Genomic DNA, 22,792 nt, shown 5'->3' with positions numbered 1-22,792 from the left:
GTCCAAGCGCTGACTTCCATTTTTCCAGTGAAGAGGCTCCTGGAAGTCATCGTGACAGATAATGGCGCTGAGTTTACATCCGCTGAATTTGTCATACCTTCTTCAGAAAATGGCTCATTTGTGTGCTCTTGGCACCCTTCCACCGAGCGTCAAATAGCCTTATGGAGAATTTTGTCCACATGTTCAAGATAACAATAGCCAAGCTGCACCAGGACCATGCATTGGATGAGGAGCTCACGTTTCTCTTAGCCTCCAACCGCTTCTTCCCACAAGGTGGATATAATCTGGCTAAGAAACTAAATGGCAGGCTGCATCGATCACAAGCCACAATTATTCATCCAAACTGCCCTTTGTCCCCCTTCCCGATGATTGAGTGGCCACCAATACTTTGTGTAGGACGAGGTGCTTGTCTTCTCCAGTTCTCCAAGTGTCGCCTACATTGGATGCCAGCAACGCTCGAAGTACAACTCTAAGGTGGTTCCTGATGCCAAAAACACGTAAACTTGTCTCCCACAGCACATTGATCCCATGGACCGAAAATTGTTCACAGATTTTTGTCCCATAATCGGACACCTTGACCCACAGGACGATTGACAGCAACATCCAGCCGCCTTTGGAACAGGCTGTGCAGTCAGGTGCCAACGACATCAGCACTCCTACGACCCACTTGACCTGACCCATGGGTGTTGACAGCAGCGCTCTGAGTTCGCAAGTTCTGCAGTTCGCTGGCAGGGACATCATCGCTCCCTGAAACTTTGAGATGTGCCGCACCTTCTCGCTCGTCGGAATGGGGGGAGGGGGGGGGGGAGAAGAGGGAAACTATATTTTGGCGCCGTTGACCTTCTCAAGCAGTCATAGAACATTAAGCGTGTAGCCAACGCAGGAAAGCTGCAGGGGCGGCCCCTCCAGCAGACCACGGCCAGAAGGTTTTGTGCACTTACTCGGCCTGCAGGTAGCAGCCTGATCGCGACAAGAGGTCGCTGGCCCCAAGGACCCACTTGCCTCTGTGGGGTCTTGTGCTGCAATAAACCCAGCTATATGCAGGCGCCTTCATTGTATATAGGCCAGCACCCGTGCTGTGCCAGGCAGTTCACTCCTAACGAGCTCTCTGGGCCAAGTGGCGACGACAGCAGCGGTTCGTCAGTCAGTCTCAGCAAGAAACCATCAGCAGCTCCAACGCTGTATTCCAGCCAGCAGCCTCATCTGCATGAAGCAGCCAGTGACATCGCAAGGCTTCGCCGAGACAGGGCCTCTGCACTGGGGACAATGTATTGGCCATTGTTGTGATACATGTTACTAACTTTTTCACTACAGAGTGAGACCAGAAATTAACTTTGATATTTATTGGTGCCGTAAGAGCAACAAACAGTGATTGTGCCATTCAAGTGGAGCTCTGACTTAACCATATATTGTCAATGTAAAAACTTATTCCAAGGAGGAGATTTGAGTTCACATGTTTACTAATAAACTTGTTTACTTGGACTATATTCTTATTGCGCCTCCAGCGGTGTAGTACATATTAGTTCTCCAGGAATTCGCCAAACCCAAACCCCTCTATCGGATTGCCACAAGACATCCGTGATAAGTCACGCCGGATCACTCGTTGCCAGCCGCCTACTGTCCCGTGGCGGTGCTCTCGGTACTCTGCCTCAAGCGTCGCTCAGCACTGAACACACAAATATGTGGCTTATGGTAGACCATTGTACCCCATTGCTTTTAACAACCTACACGCAGTCACTGTGCCAGGTGGACTTCTGGTAGCACTTTGGAACTCGCTACTTATTCCTTCCGCTGATTTCACGCTGTACCATGATTGTACTTAGTCACCAATGTACACTACTGGCCATTAAAATTGCTACACCAAGAAGAAATGCATATGATAAACGGGTATTCATTGGACAAATATATTATAATAGAACTGACATGTGATTACATTTTCACGCAATTTGGGTGCATAGTTCCTGAGAAATCAGAACCCAGAACAACCACCGCTGGCCGTAATAACGGCCTTCATACGCCTGGGCATTGAGTCAACCAGAGCTTGGATGGCGTGTACAGGTACAGCTGCCCATGCAGCTTCAACGATACCACAGTTCATCAAGAGTAGTGACTGGCGTATTGTGAAGAGCCAGTCGCTCGGCCACCATTGACCAGACGTTTTCAGTTGGTGAGAGATCTGGAGAATGTGCCGGCCAGGGCAACAGTCGAATATTTTCTGTATCCAGAAAGGCCCATTCAGGACCTGCAACATGCAGTCGTGTATTTTTCTACTGAAATGTAGGGTTTCTCAGGGATCGAATGAAGGGTAGAGCCACGGGTCGTAACACATCTGAAATGTAACGTCCAGTGTTCAAAGTGCCGTCAATGCGAACAAGAGGTGACCGAGACGTGTAGCCAATGGCACCCCATACCATCACGCGGGGTGATACGCCAGTATGGCGATTACGAATACACGGTTCCAATATGCGTTCATCGCGATGTCGCCAACCACGGATGCGACCATCACGATGCTGTAAACAGAACCTGGATTCTTCCGAAAAAATGATGTTTTGCCATTCGTGCACCCAGGTTCGTCGTTGAGTACACCATCGCAGGCGCTCTTGTCTGTGATGCAGCGTCAAGGGTAACCGCAGCCATGATCTCCGAGCGATAGTCCATGCTGCTGCAAACGTCGTCGGACTGTTCCTGCAGATGGTTGTTGTCTTGCAAACGTCCCCATCTGTTGACTCAGCGATCGAGACGTGGCTGCACGATCCATTACAGCCATGCGGATAAGATGCCTGTCATCTCGACTGCTAGTGATACGAGACCGATGGGATCCAGCACGGCGTTCTGTATTAGCCTCCTGAACCCACCAATTCTATATTCTGCTAACAGTCATTGGATCTCGACCAACGCGAGCAGCAATGTCGCGATACGATAAACCGCAATCGCGATAGGCTACAGTCCGACCTTTATCAAAGTCGGAAACGTGATAGTATGCATTTCTTCTCCTTACACGAGACATCACAACGTTTCACCAGGCAACGCCGGTCAACTGCTGTTTATGTAGGAGAAATCGGTTGGAAACTTTCCTCGTGTCAGCACATTGCAGATGTTGCCACCGGCGCCAACCTTGTGTGAATGCTCTGAAAAGCTAATCATTTGCATATCACAGCATCTTCTTCCTGTCGGTTAAATTTCGCGTCTGTAGCACGTCATCTTCGTGGTGTAGCAATTTTAATGGCCAGTAGTGTAAGTCAGTTTCTGGTGTTTTGGGTAAGCTGTTCACCTAGTCGAGTAATGACCAAACTGGTTGCTCATCAATAGCTAGATATAACATGATCGTATTACAGGATACAGTCACGTTTCAGGTCAAAGTATCACATATTGTCATCTCGCAGTGAATGCGAATAGTGATAACGGAAAGTGATCGGAACGTAAAATTACAGGAAGGTATGACAGCTTGCTGTAAACGTCTTTAATTTTACTCACAGTGACAATGAGATGGTTATTAAATTGCTGACAGAGAAGCCAATGCAAGGCGCAAGCAAACGTAGACAAACAGAAGTAACTCAGTGGTGTGCAATGAAAGGAGGGAGTGGAGCAAGATTCAAGTATCTGCCCCAGAGCACAATACGTAAAACGCTTACAATATATATTTCGTTTATGATATAGATAAATGTGTTATTTGAGAGCAACTTCTGTGATATTATGAACGATGTAAGGAAATACCATTGTTGCCACAATTTTACAGCTTTTTTCGCACAGAAGTAACTTCCAGGCTAGCAAGGAAACTGAGAAATTCTTTCTATGGGATGTCCGCCCCTGCTAGCTGAGTGGTCAGCGCGACGGAATGTCGTACCTAACGGCCCGGGTTCGATTCCCGGCTGGCTCGGAGATGTTCTCCGCTCAGGGACTGGGTGTTGTGTTGTCCTTATCATCATCATTTCATCCCCATCGACACGCAAGTCGCCGAAGTGGCATCAACTCGAAAGACTTGCACCAGGCGACTGGTCTACCCGACAGGAGGCCCTAGCCACACGCATTTCCATATGCCTATGGGATTTGGTTTTAAAAGGTGTCACAACGAATGAGTTATTAATTGCGCTCGAGAGAACATACTTGCGAAAAAGGGAATATTTGACAAAGAAATGAAACATTAGAATTAAAGGGCTCAGTGATTTATGTAGATAAACAGCGGATTCATACACTCTACGCTGTGAATAAATTTTACAGTGTGACAGTGTGCAAATACAATTTCAAACAACACTGCCAGGCAATGTTTAGTTGTGGGTGGACACTTTTGTTTCGTCTTCTCTTCTATAAGAGAAAAACTTGGGACTATCGTGTTGAATGGACAGAAAAAATTGAAAATACGTAGAGTCAAAGAAGCCAAACTTTTGACGTTAATTAAGGTGTACAAACCTTCTCATCTTTATTCCACTGACTAAATTTTGTAAGTCATGGTTCTCTCTCTACCTACTACCGTTGTACCGTCGAGACATAAACCCCACACAACAGATCCAGAGGTTTCCACTAGTGAAAAATCTGAGGTGGTCACTGGGAATCAAACTCTGGACCTTAAAGTTACCAGCCAAAACAACCAATCTTCTTAGAATATCTGTAGTCGCAATACGTCAAGCATCTCACTCTCTAACCTAACAAAATATCGGTTGAAGCTTTTGCTGCAAGTAAGTAAGTGCCGTCTGTCAACTAGCCTGCTGCAATCTTTTGATGTAAAACGCTACTTCGGCGAATTTCTCTGCTTTCATATTCAAGCAGCTTCTCCGTTGGAATCAGAAGTCAGAGGTGACCTCCTTCCAGAGGTTTCCACTAGTGAAAAATCTGAGGTGGTCACTGGGAATCAAACCCTGGACCTTAAAGTTACCAGCCAAAACAACCAACTGCTACACTATGTGATGTTAGCTTTTACTGTTATGACAATAGCCCAAAAGACTATGTAATATGCCAAATAAATATGTGATGACTAATGTAGGAGAGATCCTTTAATGGGCAAATAAACTTAACATATGATAAAATCAGTCGACATACATTCAAACAGAGAGTCAGCATTGTCATCTATGAATGAAACATCAGACAACAAACTGAGAGCCACAACTCAGCATGCTAACAACATCTCTGAGCAAGCTAGATTTTCAGATACTGCCAGCAACTTATCATGAAAAGCCAAGGTGAGTGGTACTGTATGCCCTGTTTCCATTCTTGTTATTAACAGATACTTCATTCAGTGGCAGGTAGCATACAGCATTGGAGAATATTTGTGTTCAGTGCTTTGTCATAAATCAAAATGTCTAAAATAATATTAAAAGGGAGGTTCATCCTACTTTTCTGCTGAAACATTTCACAAAAATATGAGAAAATAATGGAAAACCTATTTTTTATTATAAACTTTGAAACCTGAATCCCATTGTCACTGAAAAAATAAAATATTCTAATATTAAGTGCTAATATATGAGCTGAAAACATATACCTTACCTATTACACCAGTTAAGATTGCAAGAATGTATAGATGATTCATATGAGAAACATTGACATTTTCTCACTACACTCACAAATAGTTTCTTCCCATTGTAGCTATCAGGGCGGTTGAAACTCATATAGGGACTTCCAGAAATACCACGTTGGTTCAGTGTCAGGCCACTTAGAGCACTGCAAGTTTATCAGATCATCATTTTGTTTTCTTATTAGGTGGTTTAAAGTCAACTACATTTGTTTTGTCTTGTAGAAAATAAAATTTGGTTTCATTGCACTGTGTTCCTAATTGCTGCTTGTAGTGTGTACTACACTCTTTGAACTGCACTGTAAATCTGTTGTTCATATCCTGCTTTGTTTTTGTGCACATCTGTAATACTGGGTGGCCCATATTTGTCTTTGTTTCATATACAACAAAAGCTAGTTTTTTGTATGGTGTTCTGAACAGTCATATTATTTGTTCCTCTCTACAAATCTGTTTGTGAATTGCTCAGTTTAAATGTATTATTTCTATTTCGCTCATATTCTACTTTATTTTTGTTTTCATTCATTTTTCGTATTTGCTCACATTTAATGGAAAACTCCATGTTATCAGCTTTTGAGAGACTTTCTATTCAACTTTATTATACCTTATCACGCAACGAGTGATTTGAATACTGTTGCTTCATGCTACTGAGTATGCTTTATAGTATTAGTGATTAAGTCTGACAAAATATGCTAATATGGAGCTCCCCAACAAGAGTGAGAAAGTACAAAAACACGATGTGAAGACAATTAAAGTACAGTACAACGAAATTCAGTCAATAAACCCACACATGGATTTGTAGGCAGAAACAAATGTACTTACAATGCAATTGAAACAGTGCAATACACCAAGAATGTGCATCAGGAACACAATGCATGAAACCATCTTCTGTATCATGTCACGTTACATGATTTTTTGGTTTCGATATATGCTAAAATGCGATTATTTCCAGCTGATAACTGCCACACATCCAAAATTGCAATATTATATTTTACAAATAAATAATGAAAAGGGGACCACAACGTCACTTACAAAATTTTACATGAGTTATGACACATTAATCTTTGTTTTTGATATGTCGCTGAATGAAAATGACGAGTGCAATAACATTATAAGTAAAATTAAAAATTACGATGGAAAGTGCATAGAGTGCGAAAAATCAGTACTTATTGTGATAATAATTGTCTGGCATGCTATATTATTAAAAACGTTGATGAAAGAAGAAGCGTGAACATGGGAAAATACGAAGGTGAACTTGTGTGTGCAGCACCAACAACTAAGACTGAACATTTGCAAGAAAATGGGACGTCTTCCCACTGCTGTTGTGAAAAACGCGCCGACAAAGGAATAATGAGTGTAAAATGCGAAACAGTTTACCACTATAAAAGTGCAAACGTAAATTCAAAACGAATTACTTGGTACTGTTTGAATTGCTGTAAAGACGAAAAGCACAAACATGTAAACAGCCAAGACACTAAAGACGATATTATAGCATTTCTATCATATGAAATTTGTGGGTTAAAACTAAAAAGTGATGAACTTAAACAACAGAAAATAGAAAATTTGGCTAGTAAAAATACAGGCGACAGGACCAATGAACATTGTTGAAAATGACACAAAACTGTGAGAAGTGGTTCTGAGTGCACAGAATATGGAAACGTATTTCATTTTCGATGTGTAAAAGTATATTCCTCACTAAAGGGAGAGGAGACAACCATAAAAAACTGTAACTGTGATAAATGTAGGCCTAAAATATGTAACATACCCGATTATAATGGACCTGAAGCGAATGAAATTCACGCAATCACATCTGAAGCCATACACACAAAGTAGAACAACATGGATTGCTTCACAAATAGCGCAGATATATTTAAATTATCGAATAAAAACCACAGAAAAGAATCTTGCAGCAATCCAGATTTGATGGTGCCTGTTATGAAATTGAGTAAAAGAAACAATGAATCAAATGCAACACATAAAGAAGAAGATGGATCACAGAGTCAATAAATACCGAGAGAAAAGACAACATTCATCAGAATCTACTCTGATGGTTTTGGAAGAGAGATGGCTACAAAAACGAAGACCCTGACAACTCAAAAAAACATTAAAATTGAAGGCATAGTGAAACCTGGAGCAAGATTCAACCAGATCCTCACCAACACTGAAGATTGCAGTAATCTGACAAGGAGTCACCTTGTAGTTCTTATAGGTGGTTCCAGTGATGTATACCATACTGACACAGCTGCAGCAACAACAGCTATGAAGACAACACTGGGCAAGTTAACTAATACAAATACCTCATCGTTACAATTTAATTAAAACATCATGTGTAAACAAAGAAATAATCAAAGCTAACAAGTATTTTGAAACAATTTGCAAACAGTTTAAAAATGTAACGCTGTTAGATATTAAGGAATGTATCAGTTGTAACCATCAATGCTCTGACAATTTAACTGCTCAAGAACTTGTCGTACAAGACATGATCAAGGCCTAAGTGGTTTAGGAAAGACACTATTGGCCCAAAAAATACGTAGTATGGTAAATAACAAATTATCTTGCTTCACCAATTTGGAACATATGTATCAAAACTCAGAACCAGATCAAGGAAATGTATAAGGCTGACCATGCCTGAAATGTATCAGACTTGGTCAAAACAAAGAGCTTCAGATCACAATACAAAACACACACTTGAAGTAAATAATCAACCTAAGCCCAACATAAGCAATGTACCACCTTGCAGCAAAACTGAATTACCTTTGTTACATATAAATGTACAGTCCCTAAAAAACAAAGTCAGTGAACTACAGTACCGGCTGGAGGAAATTCAGTGTGGCACTCTCTATGTGAACCAACATTGGATTAAAAGTGAAGAAAGAAGCCTATTTGTACCATTTGGCTACTCACTGGCAACAAGCTACCGCAGACCAAATAATACCCATGGTGGAGTGTCCATTTATATCAACAAAAACTTGAATCTAAAATATTCAATCATAGACCTCACAAGCCCGTCGGTTGAAGGACTATTCGAAGCATCTGCCTTGGTTATACACACTCAGAAAAGCATTATTGCAACAGTTTACCGACCACCAGCTCCTGATGATTCTCTGAATTAATCTTACTGACTACCAAATACAAGCAGTATAAAACATTTATCACGGGAGACATTAATATAGATGTAAGAGTAAAGAGAAAAACTGTGGTATACATCCTAAATATCTTAAGATCAATGAATTACAACTGCTTAAATGAAAAACCGACGAGAATGGAAGCATGTCTTGACAATATAATTAGCAACGTGTGTAGGAATCAAGTAGAGTGGGATACCATCAAATTAGGACTATCTGTCCATGATGGCATATGGCTCAAAATTGGAAATCTGACACTTGATGATACCAGGATGCTAACTATATAGAGAGCTCTCAAGGAAGAGAACATCAAAGTAATGAGAAATGAACTGAGTAGAATAGAATGGGTTGGACTACTAACCATTGACAAAGATATAAATGAAAGACTTTTCTGTATTCATATCCAATATAAAAAATACATTATACAGTAACTGCCCTCTAATTACTAAGAGATGTAACTGTAGCAATATGCATAAATCACAACACACAAAAGAATGATACACCCTGCACCTCAATAAAATTAGAATCCTTCTACTCATGCTGTAGGACAAAATTGAAGGCAGTCAGAAAACAAGAGTAGATATACAAACTTAAGAAAAAATATACAAATCTGAAATTTAAGCAGCAAAAATCAAAGTACATGAGGAGTATATTTTAAATTCTAAAAACAAATGTAAAGCTGTTTGGAACATTGTTATAAGTGAGATAAACATGGGGAAAGAAAAAATTCGGTAACCCAATTAATTGCAACACTCTCAACAAACACTTCATAAATTCAGTAAATGCCCATGTACCAGAAAGTGACGATTTAACTTATGCAGAACCTTTCTTTCGCAATCCCAGAATAAAACAGATAAAAGATTTAACTGGAGTAGAACAACTGCTACAGATATAAATAACTCTTTAAGTAAGTTGAACAACTCTAGAACAGAAGACTAGTATGGATTCAGTAACTTTGTAATAAAGGCTATAATTAAGGAAATTAGAACTCCTCTACTCTACCTTGCAAATAAACTCCTTGATGATGGCATTTTCCCTGGTTGCCTTAAAATTACTGTTACACTCTGCATATACAAAAAGGGAGACAGAGTAATGCCAGATAACTATAGACCAATATCAGTTGTTCCTATACTGGCCAAAATCATAGAGAGCTGCTCACACACACAGATTTACATGTATTTTGAGAACAATAAATTACTTAATGACAGCCGATTTGGATTTAGAACTAATCAGTCAACCAAAAAAGCCATTAAAAGCCTGATAACTGAAATCCAAAACGCTTTTGAAAGGAAACTGACCACCTGTGCTGCACTCAAAGACTTAAGCAAAGCATTTGATTTAGTATCACATGAGATAATTGTTAAAAAATTAGAATATTATGGTATTGCAGACAAACCACTTAATTTGATTAAGTCATACCTAAATAATAGGCAACAGTTAGTGTATGTGAACAATGAAAGGTCAGAGCTAATGAAAATTAAGAGAGGAATTCCACAGGCCTCTCTTCTTGGACCCTTCCTCTTTATTATCTATGTTAATGGTTCTCAAACTATAGGGCCTGCAAAAATGTTTTATATGCTGATGATATTACCATGATCTCCACATTGTATTTTTCTATTTGTGGACTGTGTGAATATGCAGAGCAGTGTTTTCCTGGTAAGTGTTGGGTAATCATGATGCATGCAGCCTTTTGTATTCTCAGTGTTGTTATCAGTGTCTTTCTTCCTAAATATTAGATAATTCTTCGAATTTTCAAAGGACACAAAGTAATCCTGGTCCATCTGTTATACATGAAAAAGGTGTTTCTTCTTGCACATTTCTGCTAATGTGTACCAACCTTCTAGTGTATATAAAACAGGTATTTTCCATTTCTTCTTTTGTAATTTGTATGTCATGGTCACAAGATAAAAATGTATGCCCAGGCACAGAAAATTTGCGTTCTGCTGTATGGAATAATATCCATACTTGAAAAACATAGCACCAAAAAGATATCACATTGATATTTTTGTTTTGGCCTCCACAAGAGTCTGATCAAGCGCTCAAGTGTTTAGCTTCTGGTAACCCTTCTAATTCTTTTAGATATGAGTATAAACATGATTGTGCTTTTTGTGATCCCTGATCAGCAGTACCTTCTGACCACATATGCATGTCAGATTTTCCTTTAGAATCAAGGGCTCCAAGATTTCGTGTCCACAACCGCCTGGAATAAAATACAGTACTAGTACATGTGTGGAGTTAGTAGACTTTGCTGCATATCAGATGCTACTGTGTAAAGTGTTTCACTTCCAGCAGCATTCTCAAAAACTATTTTCATTTATACTTGGGCTTTTTCAGCTTCCTGAAGGTGCAGCTCTTTATCTCTTGGGCTGTTCCTTTTCTCTGTTTCTGATTTAGTATGTCTTACAGTCATTTCTAGAACATCACACTGCTTATATGTATCAAGACTGGATTCACCAAAAGCTGAATTAAATTATGTTATGAAATGTGTCTGAAGAAGTTGAATGTTGTTGGTTCATGTGAGCTGCCAGTACAACTCTCCATACATAAGTCATATAGCTTTCTTTCAGAGTGTTATAGACACAGATATTTTCTATTAGGAAAGTCTCCTTGTGTAATGACTCTTGTATTTGGGTGTTCTTTTAATCATATCTTGAATAATATTCCTCCATTCTTCAGATACCTTGTTTGGTCATGACTGGTGTTTCCCCCTCTTGTCTTCTGTTGGGGTTCCATTCACTTTCATCATATCGGTTGTAAAATTAATTTTTGCTATTTTAATTACAAGAACACTGGTTAGTGCTTGTTTACAAATGATAATGTTTTGTACACTTACAATTAGTCTACATATCGTACACTGATAGGTGGTTTTTGTTCACTAGCTCTTTGGTCGCTAAAGAGTAATGCATTTAGAGAGAAATAATCTCTGAGCAAGTCACATTGGGATCGTTGTAATATTAAGATGTGATATTGGACCTCACATGTCCTTGAATGTTCTGGAAGCATTTCTTTGAGCAGTTACGTGGCTTATGTTATTCAATTTCAGCAACACATCTTCATTTGTAGTTGATGTACTTCTTTCTTTCTCTACAATTCGTCACTTGTTTGTACCTGTACCTAGGTGATTCATCACACATCAGCTTCCTTCCTCTTTCTTTAGATGTTGTCTCACCTGAAATTAATATGTAAAACATAATTTTAGCAAGATTAATATTTAAATTTCATTAATTTGTTATCTTTTGCTGCTGCTGATGAAGTGGTATACGCCTCGTGTTATGGTAATTGAATCAGTGGATTTCACAATAAATATCTTGGTATGTTTAGCCACTTAATAACATATATTTTAAATACAAAGCATGTTAACTGGTTCATTTGACTCCGCTAACACTGAAAAGTCAAATTTTAAATCTCTTGTTATTTTGTTCAGCCATTTCCTGGGGGTTATCATCTTCTCGTACAAGAAAATGCTTAGTTAGAAATACACACAACCACTAGTGGTCTCCATAGTGTGAAAATCGAAACAAATATGAGTCCCAGTAATGATAACAGATGGCATTAGCAGTTACTCAATTATATTAACACTTTTTTTAACTTGGGTATTCAGGTTCATACATCAGGCCACAGAACTGTGCTGTTGGTTTTGTTGTCGTGTTTGTGTTCTAGAGTGATAACTTAGAGCCATGTGCACCTCATCCTCATAAGATGGTATCCGAAAAATAACACACATGGGTTCTTGAATATCTTTAAACAGACTCTTATCTCCAAATGAGGCCGTTATTTGTAGGAAGGAATATGAGCTTAAAACAAAGCCACAACTGTTAGGTCGCTGACATTGGCTGCCTTGGGACAAAAAAATCAGTTGTCACGTAACAATCAGTTTCTTGGTGAAGTCGCCAACTTCTTCTGTAGTTGCTGTAAAGCCGGTTTGTTCTTAATTCTGCATCACAGAAAAATAGTAACAAAATTATCTATTATTTATTCATTTCAGTGTTATTATATTTAAAAATGGCAGTAAATGATGACCAATCAGTCTTCATCTCAAAATTTAGTATCATCAAGATCAACATTAAATAACGAAAAAAGTGTGCAAAAAATTGAAACTTTTTGGTTGGAGCATCGTTGGCTGAAGAGGTACGATGAAAGCTTACAGTAAAATCTGTGATTGTAATCTTGTGTGTGGAATGTCTGAATTATTGAGATACAAAAAAGTGCCAAATATTCTAAATATATGGCTGTTGTATCAAAATGTGGAAAAATGTCAACAATTTAAAGCAAAAATCAGACTCATACCAATAAGATGTTACAAATGGAATTAAAAATTTGCAGATTTCTTGAAAACATGAACTGTCTATTTCATTAGACAATGATTTGTGGCACAAATGCGAAACTTGTTTCTGGAGCTTAAAATGTTAGTTGTGCATCTAGGAAAGCAAAAAGCAATACATATTTTATGTCAACTCACAGGTTCGACCTGTAAGTAAAAAGTTATTGAAATCATTAGGAACGACTATTGTAATATTATAATACTGTAGATGAAACGACATATTTTTCTATAAAAAGCGGGTGGCAGTCATTATTTATTCACAAGAGTGATAAAAATTTTGGAATGCAGGTTTTTGATATAATCAGTGTATCTGATGCCACAGCAAAACAGTGAGAGATGAATTCGGTTCAGGCCTTACTAAAAAAGGAAATTCTGCATCTTGTCTTTATAAGGTGCTCATGCCATTTAATTCACCTTGCGGCATTACATGCCTCCTACAAAGTACCTAAAAATTTATAAGTTTTTTGCTGTAATATCCCTGCATACTTTCATATGAGACCAAGTGAACAGAATCATTAAAGTAGTTTCAAGATTTTGTTGAAAACTGAGCAACAAAAATTACTTTCTGCAGCTAGCACGAGATGGCTGTCGCTTCACACTTGTATCTAGAGGATACTACTTAGTTAGAGAGCTGTGATGTCCTGATTATTTTTCACGAAAGCAGTTTTTGAGGATCCTTCTAATACTAATTATTCTATCTTGAACAATCTTAAGTTAGGTCGTCTCTGCAAAAAATGACTTTAATTCTTCGTTTCAATCAAAATCACCATAGTATTGCCTGAGATGGTTTTGAAAATGTTACAACCTTTTCTATGCAACTTGTTCAAAAACGAGTTCTTCTTATTTAAACAGACTCATGAAATTGTATGACACTAAAGCAGAAATAACGATCGTATTTAGGCTGTATTGCACTCGAACCATATCGACACTGGAAGATTTAAAGACAGAAGGTCCGATAGAAGAAATGAACAAATTTTATGGGAGTGCACTAGGTTGTAGGTATTTTATGTTATTAAATAAGTGAAATAATACGTCGTTTTTATTATAATTATACCCGCTAAATCTAGCTTTTTTTCCTAAGATTTTTAGAGTATTTTAGGGGTAATTCCGAAAAAACTAGAGTAAAACCAAAATCCTAAGTGGCAACTGGTAAATTCCGCAGAGCAACAGATGTGAAGTTGGTAGCAAGAACAAGTGTTTTTGTTTACGTGCCTGTATTTACACTCTCACCGAGAAACAAGATCTGTGGGTAAGAGAAATTTAGCTTGGTGATATGCAGTGTTCGTAACAGAAGAAATTTTTATGAATCCGAGAATAAAGTCATCGTTACATTTTTCTTTACTGCATCGAACAACAAATATATCAGCTAATGTTGGAGATGGATGATATCAATAGTCTTTTCGCCGGGTGATGCCGGTTACCAAAAACAGCAATCGTATTTCTGCGTGAAATAACGATAGTATTTTTTTTTAAGTACTGTGTGATAATGTAAAGAAATATTGCGATAACTGTTGCTAAAGTTGAATTGTCAGAGAACGCGATCAAAGTTCAAACTGTAATGCAAAAAAGCTATTTGAATCTATTAACTTTCTTGCGTAATAGTTTGTCAGTGTTCATGCAAAAATCAAGTCATATTGTGCAGAACCAACTTTGGTAGCAAGCTGGGAATTCTTTGATTTTGATGTTAAACATTGGTGCTTTTCCCTAATTTCCGTAATTGCTAATAATTAACGTTCGCAGCCGAAAATTCAGTGTAACTCTTTCTTCAAACTGCTACTGGATTGTGGTAGGAGTGTAAATTATACAACAGAAATTATTATTCTGAGTGGTTTGCAACAGTCTTGCTGTAGCTGCCTATTAAATGGATAATGTGTGACAGCATCTCTAGATCAAGGTTTTGATGATCCGATCTGTAGTGTAGTTGGTTGTTAGTGGAAATTTTGGTTCCTCAGGTTGTTTGTCTAGCAGTTTCTGTTCACCTTGTTCATTATATTTTTTGTGTTTTATTGTGTTGTCTTTATATGATCAGTACTTGTTGTGATGTACTTTCTAGGTACTGATAATTTACACATTATTTATATAGCAACATTGTGTATATGGCTTAATTTAATAAACAATTTGAACAGTTTTTAGTGATAGTAGTTTCCTGTTTATAAATATCTACAAAGTGTGTTACTCCTCAGCTGGTTATTCATTTTGACAGGGAAGGCTGCTTCTTGTGTTACGATTAACAATTTTTACTATGCATTCACACTCCACTCATTCAAACTGGTAAAGAGTACATGTTATGTGTTTTGAAAATATGTTTTTTAGTACCTATGTGTGTGTGAATATAATCTGTTTTAGTGACACTGAGTGACATTTTGTTAACAGTGTGGTGTTAATCTTATATGGCATGTTAATAAACAGTAGTCAATAATATTATGCATTGTGTGTCGGAGTCTGTCCCTGTTTTGTGGATTGTTTATGATAATTGTGTATGTACTCAGGGAGCTACACTCTCAGCATATGATGCTTTTTACAAGACCAGTGCACACTAGCAGCAGGATGTCATCTTATTGGTGTTACAGACATGAGCAACAGTTAAAAAAATGCAGAACTTTGCTATTGGATTGAGAAAAACCATTCTCTTCACATTCTTATGTGCAAGGCTTACCTTTTAGTGTACGCGCATAAAATGTGTGCTTGTTGGTTAAAGTTAAGTATTTCATGCTCCTTCTTAAATATTGATTGTTGTGACAAACTAATCTGTTGTGTAGCCTAGGGTCTAGCTGAGAGTTGAGAGTTGGCAAAGACAACAAATGTCAAAGCAAAACGTCTGGCTGTGGTATCAAATTGACCTGTCGTGAAAGCTAATGTTTACATTCATGCCATGTTGTAAAATACAAGAGGGTTCCAATACGTAACTATTACCATCCTTCATACACTGCTGTTCACAATTTTGAAATACTATATGTTGATTTAGGATGACAGCTGCAGTGTGAAACTGCAAAAGCCAGGATGGATTAAACATTTACTTGCCCATTATCAGCTTCACTACTGTCTTTAACTGACCAGTAGGTTTTTTTACTGGGAAATGTTCAAATTACTGATACCACCCACCTGCTGTGATCATTATAACAAAGCGGCGAACATAAACCACTCACCAAAGTTCAACGTACGTAAAATAAACATCATCACAAAAATGATTAGGCTGTTCTATCTCGGTTTGCACATGTCATCACACCCTGCATCGTCATTTTTTTCATGTGCCATATCCAATGTTTGTTATTGGTAAGTTCAGCTCCTCCTTGTACTGAATTGTTTAATGCTGCCTAAGATGACATAATTTGTTTTCAGAATTTCTGTAGCTGTTTACTCTTTCTGAATGTAACAACAATTAAGATTAGTGAAACTGTATGGTTTTATATACAATATGACTTTAAATCCAACTAAGCAATAATAAATATTCACAGATTCTGCTGAATCATTATGCGCAGTAAAAGTGTAGTTGTGTAATGCTCTGTCTTTATGGATTTACTTCATCTGAACAGGAAAATAGAAATAATTTCCAGTGTCAGTAATGTTTCTTACATTTTGAAAAACTTTAGTTTCTTTTCTTTGAGAGTATGTCTTCTAGAAAGACAGAGTTATTGAACAGTAAATGAACATCCTGAAATCTAATGTTAAAAAACACTGCTTTTAAATCTGTGGAAATATTTTTGGCAATGTTGACAAACAGGAAGCTTGTTCAAACGTCACTTTGAAATGAATGTAGTACTTAGCTGATTTTCAGAGAAGAATTCATAAGCGCATCTGAGAAAGTATGCATTCACACTCTTTTAAAATTATATTACTTTACGCACAGATAGAGTATAGTGATTTAACAATAATCAGTTGCTAATACCCTTCATTAAATTACTTTCAAGTAGCTACTTTCATGAGTACATGCAAGTTTTGACTTGTTTCATATCTTTCAAGATGAAAATCATGGCACTGCTAGGTCATATATTCTAAGTGTGAAGCTGTAGGCCCCTACTGACACTCCATTTTAAGATTAAAGGGATAAAAATTTAGTGTTAGTCTGTGTTTGCAACAACAATAGAGATATGATAGCGTCAGGATTTCAGTAACAGGCATCTGTGAGGAGGTTAAGAAGGGACACCTGTCCCCTTCTGGAATCTTGATACAGCCTTCTTATTTATTACATAATTTGCTCAAATTTCTAGCAGTCTTTTGTAGCTCCACTAAACTGCAGATTTAACACTGCAAGTGATGATATGAAACATTGCAGCCTTAGCACCAATTGCATATATTGGGTTTTCTTAGTTGACAGGAAATTATGGTTGCATATGCAGTTTTGGTGCTGACTTGCAGTCAAGATGGTACAAGCCTTCTCACCAGACCGTGACAAAATAAAGTCTTCAACCTTTTTCTGTTACTTCCTTGTCCAGGCCCTACAAAGCTTCAGAAAGGAGCCAGTCTGTGACACCCTGGCACAAGATTCCGCCACCAATTCTGAAGACAGATATATTGCAGCAGTATACGTGCCAGTCATCTGTCCGAAGGTCACATGACTACACCTCCTCCGCCTAATGCAGAGCGTAATCACAATAGTGGTTTACCATCTGTCTTTGGAAAATAAAAACCCATTATAGCTTGTTGATGAAGTCAGTTCTACACAGCAGAGCTGTTTTAGTACATTCAGAAGAATGCAGCATACAGCCATGCCGTCTGGTAGGTGTGCACATCTGTACTTTATCCCAAATGCATCAGTTGGAATTTTCTGTTGTGGAAAATAGGGGGAAAAGTGCAAAATTTCAGGATTGAAAACATGTTCATTCCAGGAGTGCGGGTTCTTCTCAAAGGCTATGTATCTAACACAGTGCCACATAAAGTAACAAAATTACAAATTCTGTATTTGAGTTGGCATGCTGGACAACAACTGGAGAAAAAAAAAAAAAGGAGTACCTTGGTCCAGTCCTTGGCTGCTGAAAGTTGATTCTATCACCCAATTTGAGGATGGCTTCATGATGTTCCTACATGCATCTACTCCTATATTGGCCCTGGGGTAAACTGTGCTAAACCAACCGAGAAGAATGTAGCTTCTAAAACAAATTTTGTTTCATGTCAGTTACACCAGTTGACACTAAAAAATAGAAATCATGAAAGTAATACAATGAACCCTTAATGTGAACATATGTTAAGTTTTATAAGCAAACAAAGTGTTACAGGTGATCTTTTTTAAAATGTATGCCCTGTTCACCACTTCATGTGGTTTTAATATAGCAGCATTTTTGTTGATATCCAGCAGAATTTTCTCAATCATTCTGATTTTTTTCTCCTATTTCAAATGTTTCAACATAACATTATCAGAATACGAATAAATAATTTTTGCGAGTATTTTCTAGCTATATTTGATAGGCCATTGGATGCCTTGGATTTAATTATCTGAGGACATGGCATCCATATTCATTTTAATTACAGAAAAAGATTTACTTCGAATGTGCTTTTGAAATATTCTTACCATTTAGGTACCAAAGTGATCTACTGATCTACCTTAAAATACTAAGAATATTATGAAGAGAACAGATTGCTGCTCGCCTTCAAGATGACACATTGAGTTGCAGACAGGCACATTGAAAATGCTGATTAAGATGTGTCTCATTTCAGGGCATCATAGCCCTTCATCACTCAATGCCACCCCATACTGGAACAACTGCACCACATTCTTCATGAGGGCTTTGTTACCCAAGATCCTTCCCACCTACTTTAAGTGGTGTTGTGTCACCCAACAAATCTCCACAACATCCTGGTCAGTCTCTCTGCCAGTCACAGTCCAAACTCCTCACCATAGGGGTCATATCCTTGTGGAATACCCGGGTCCAAGACCTGACCAGTACACCCACCCAGCACTTCCTATTCCAATCCTGTCACAGGTTTATTGTACCCCATCAGAGGTCAGCCATGTCATTTACCAGCTCTGCTGCAATCATTGCACAGCTTTTTATATTGGCATGACTACCAACCAGCTGTCCATCAGGATGAATGACCACTATCTGTCAGACAGGGGGAAGCAAATTATTATTTGTGGGGACTTCAATGTAGATTCTCTGAAAGAGGGTAATAGGAAAAATGACCTTGAAGTATTACTCGATTCTTTCAATTTGACACCCGTTATTGATTTTCCTACTCGGGTGGTAAAGGATAGCAGCTCACTGATAGATAACTCCTTTATAGACCAAGATAAGTTTAACCAGGTAAATGCTCAGCCTGTTGAGAATAGTCTTTCTGATCATGGTGCACAGCTAGTTACAATATATGACATAGCTCCATTCAGAGCAATACTAAACAGTCCTCCAAAGTAGTATGTTCAGTCAACGATTTAACAATTGCAAATTTCAGGGAAAGCCTACAGCAGTTAGACTGGGATGAGGTGTACCGTGAACCTGATGCCAATTTAAAATCTAATTTATTTCATGACATTTTTGTAAATGCATTTGAAAACTGCTTCCCCAAGAAAATAGTTAAATATACTCGTAAGAAACCTTGTAACAAACCATGGCTTACTAAGGGTATAAAAATATCTTGTAACCGGAAAAGGGAAATGTATCTGACAGCAAGAAAGAGTAGTGACCCAGAAACTATCAAAAATTATAAAAACTACTGTGTTATATTAAGAAAAGTTATTAAAAAATCCAGGAGTATGTGTATCATGTCTGAAATCAGCAACTCTGATAATAAAATTAAAACAATTTGGAATATTATTAAAAGAGAAACAGGTCAACCAAGAGCAGAGGAAGACAGTATTACCATCAAATTGAATGAAAGCTTTACGAACAAAAAGTCAGAAGTTGAAAATATTTTTAATAATCATTTTCTAAATGTTGTGGATATAGTAGGATCCAGGTGTTCATTAGAAGATGGTAGGCTGTTAATGGTAGAGGCCATACCTATGCAATTTGATACAATTGAAATCTCACCCACTTCTCCCTCTGAAATTAGGAAAATAATAAACTTGCTTAAAAGCAAAAACTCACATGGAATTGATGGCATTTCCAGCAAAATACTAAAAGCTTGTTCTCAACAGATAAGTAAGATTCTCAGCCACCTGTGTAATAGCTCCCTGGAACAGGGCATTTTCCCTGATAGACTGAAATATGCTATTGTTATACATTTGCATAAAAAGGGGGATAGATCTGATGTCAACAATTACCGTCCAATCTCCCTTCTAACAGCTTTATCCAAAATTTTTGAGAAAGTAATGTATTCAAGAGTAGCTTCACATATCTGTAAAAGTGAAGTACTAACAAAATGTCAGTTTGGTTTCCAGAAAGGTTTTTCAACAGAAAATGCCATATATGCTTTCACCAGTCAAATTTTGAATGATCTGAATAACCGAACACCACCCATTGGGATTTTTTGTGACCTCTCAAAGGCTTTTGATTGTGTAAATCATGAAATTCTGCTAGACAAGCTCAAGTACTGTGGCATGAGTGGGACAGTGCACAAATGGTTTAATTCGTACCTAACTGGAAGAGTGCAGAAAGTTGAAATAAGTAGTTCTCGTAACATGCAAAGATCAGCACATTCCTCAAACTGGGGAACTATCAAGAATGGGGTTCCACAAGGGTCAGTCTTGGGTCCTTTGCTGTTCTTATTATATATGAATGACTTGCCATTCTATATTCATGAAGAGGCAAAGTTAGTTCTCTTTGCTGATGATACAAGTATAGTAATCACACCTGAGAAACAAGAATTAACTGATGAAATTGTCAATACTGTCTTTCAGAAAATTACTAAGTGGTTCCTTGTAAACGGACTCTCACTGAATTTTGATAAGACACAGTACATACAGTTCCGTACAGTGAATGGTATGACGCCATTAATAAATATAGACCTTAATCAGAAGCATATAGCTAAGGTAGAATATTCCAAATTTTTAGGTATGTCCATTGATGAGAGATTAAATTGGAAGAAACACATTGATGATCTGCTGAAACGTTTGAGTTCAGCTACTTATGCAATAAGGGTCATTGCAAATTTTGGTGATAAACATCTTAGTAAATTAGCTTACTACGCCTATTTTCACTCATTGCTTTCATATGGCATCATATTTTGGGGTAATTCATCACTGAGGAATAAAGTATTTATTGCACAAAAGCGTGTAATCAGAATAATAGCTGGAGTCCACCCAAGATCATCCTGCAGACATTTATTTAAGGATCTAGGGACATTCACAGTAGCTTCTCAGTATATATACTCTCTTATGAAATTTGTTATTAACAACCAAACCCAATTCAAAAGTAATAGCAGTGTGCATAACTACAATACTAGGAGAAAGGACGATCTTCACTATTCAAGATTAAATCTAACTTTGGCACAGAAAGGGGTGAATTATACTGGCACTAAAGTCTTTGGTCACTTACCAAATAGTATCAAACGTCTGACAGATAACCAACAAGTATTTAAGAAGAAATTAAAAGAATTTCTGAATGACAACTCCTTCTACTCCATAGAGGAATTTTTAGATATAAATTAAGAAAAAAAAGAAAAAAAAAACAAAACAAAAATATAAAAAAAAATAAAAATAAAGAAAAAAAACACAAAAAAATAAAGTTGTTATATTAACTTAAGTATGTTGTTAAATTAACCTAATTATGTCATGTATTGGAAAATTTGACTCGTTCCACATCATAACGAAATATCGTATTCATGATCCATGGAACTAGTATTAATCTAATCTAATCCACCAAACTGTGGCAAAGAGCGAAGTGGACCACCCTGTGGCAAAACATGCAGCTGAATATTCAATGGGTGCTTCACAACCCAGGCCATCTGGAACCTTCCCTCCACCACCAACTTTTCTGAAATTTGCAAATGGGAGCTATCCTTACAACACATTCACCACTCCCAAAGTTGTTCCATCCTTAACGTTGGGTAACCACTGTCTGCCCAACAGTTTACTTTCTCCCTGTCCTATCATCTCCTTCCTGTTCATGTCCCCTCATACTTGTATGCCCCCCTCTGCCATTGCTTCATCTGTCTTTCCCATTCCCTGCTCATCTCCATTTCTGTTTCCCATCCCCCCCCCCCCCAATCCTGTACCCCTCCCCCCACTCCCATCCCCCCCCCCCTCATAAGACACAGCTGCACAGCTTCCTGAAGCTCCACCTAGCTGTCTTGTCATGCCTCTGTCTTGTATTCTCTGCCATGCAGCACTCTTCTCAACTTCCACCCATACCCTGTTATCCCTTCCCTGCCCATATTGCTGTTTTCGTTCAGCATGGCAGTTGCATTCTGATCCGTGCTGCCAGAGATGTTGGTCATAGGTGCACCGGTTGTGCTTGCTTGTGTAAATGTGTGTTTATTTTCTTTTCTGGAGAAAACTTTGACCAAAAGTTAAATGTGTAATAGTCTTTCCATTGTGCCTGCCAGCAACTCGTCTTTACAATGAATAGGAATCTATCCTTGTCCTAATATTGTTGACTCTACAACTTGGAGTTGCCATTGTTTAAAAATAACAAGTAGATAACTATCAATCTTTTGAGAAACAGTAAGTTTTATGTATTTGGGCATGATATGTTTTCAGACCTAGCGAATCAGTTATTTTAAAACTGACAAATTTGAAATTTTGCCACCACTTTCAAGAACTTCTGCAGACACCCATGTTTTTAGTGTGTTATTATTGGAATCATCCAGTGAGAGAAAGAAAGATGACAAATTCCCAGAACATAAGAAAATGACAAATTCCCAGAGTATAAGAAATCAGGGGAATGTAATTTTGCCTCAGGTGTATGTTTTACAAGATTAATGGAGATATTATTCTAGACAGTGGTATTTTAGAAGGTGTTGGAGCAAGAAATA

At 37.9% G+C, this 22,792-nt stretch overlaps 1 protein-coding gene across 1 annotated transcript in view; it reads left to right on the top strand.

Moving 5' to 3' along the window:
* Positions 1–14,148: 14,148 nt before the first annotated feature.
* LOC124799218 (UDP-glycosyltransferase UGT5-like) overlaps positions 14,149–22,792 on the top strand; it is a 177,621-nt gene continuing 168,977 nt past the window's right edge. The window contains exon 1 of the mRNA XM_047262754.1: positions 14,149–14,195. The gene's annotated coding sequence lies outside the window, so the exon portion shown is untranslated. The remainder of the gene's footprint in view (positions 14,196–22,792) is intronic.

The sequence above is a fragment of the Schistocerca piceifrons genome, chromosome 5 (assembly GCF_021461385.2).
Source record: "Schistocerca piceifrons isolate TAMUIC-IGC-003096 chromosome 5, iqSchPice1.1, whole genome shotgun sequence".
NCBI lineage: Eukaryota > Metazoa > Arthropoda > Insecta > Orthoptera > Acrididae > Schistocerca > Schistocerca piceifrons.
This window is presented reverse-complemented; position numbering and strand designations above follow the sequence as displayed.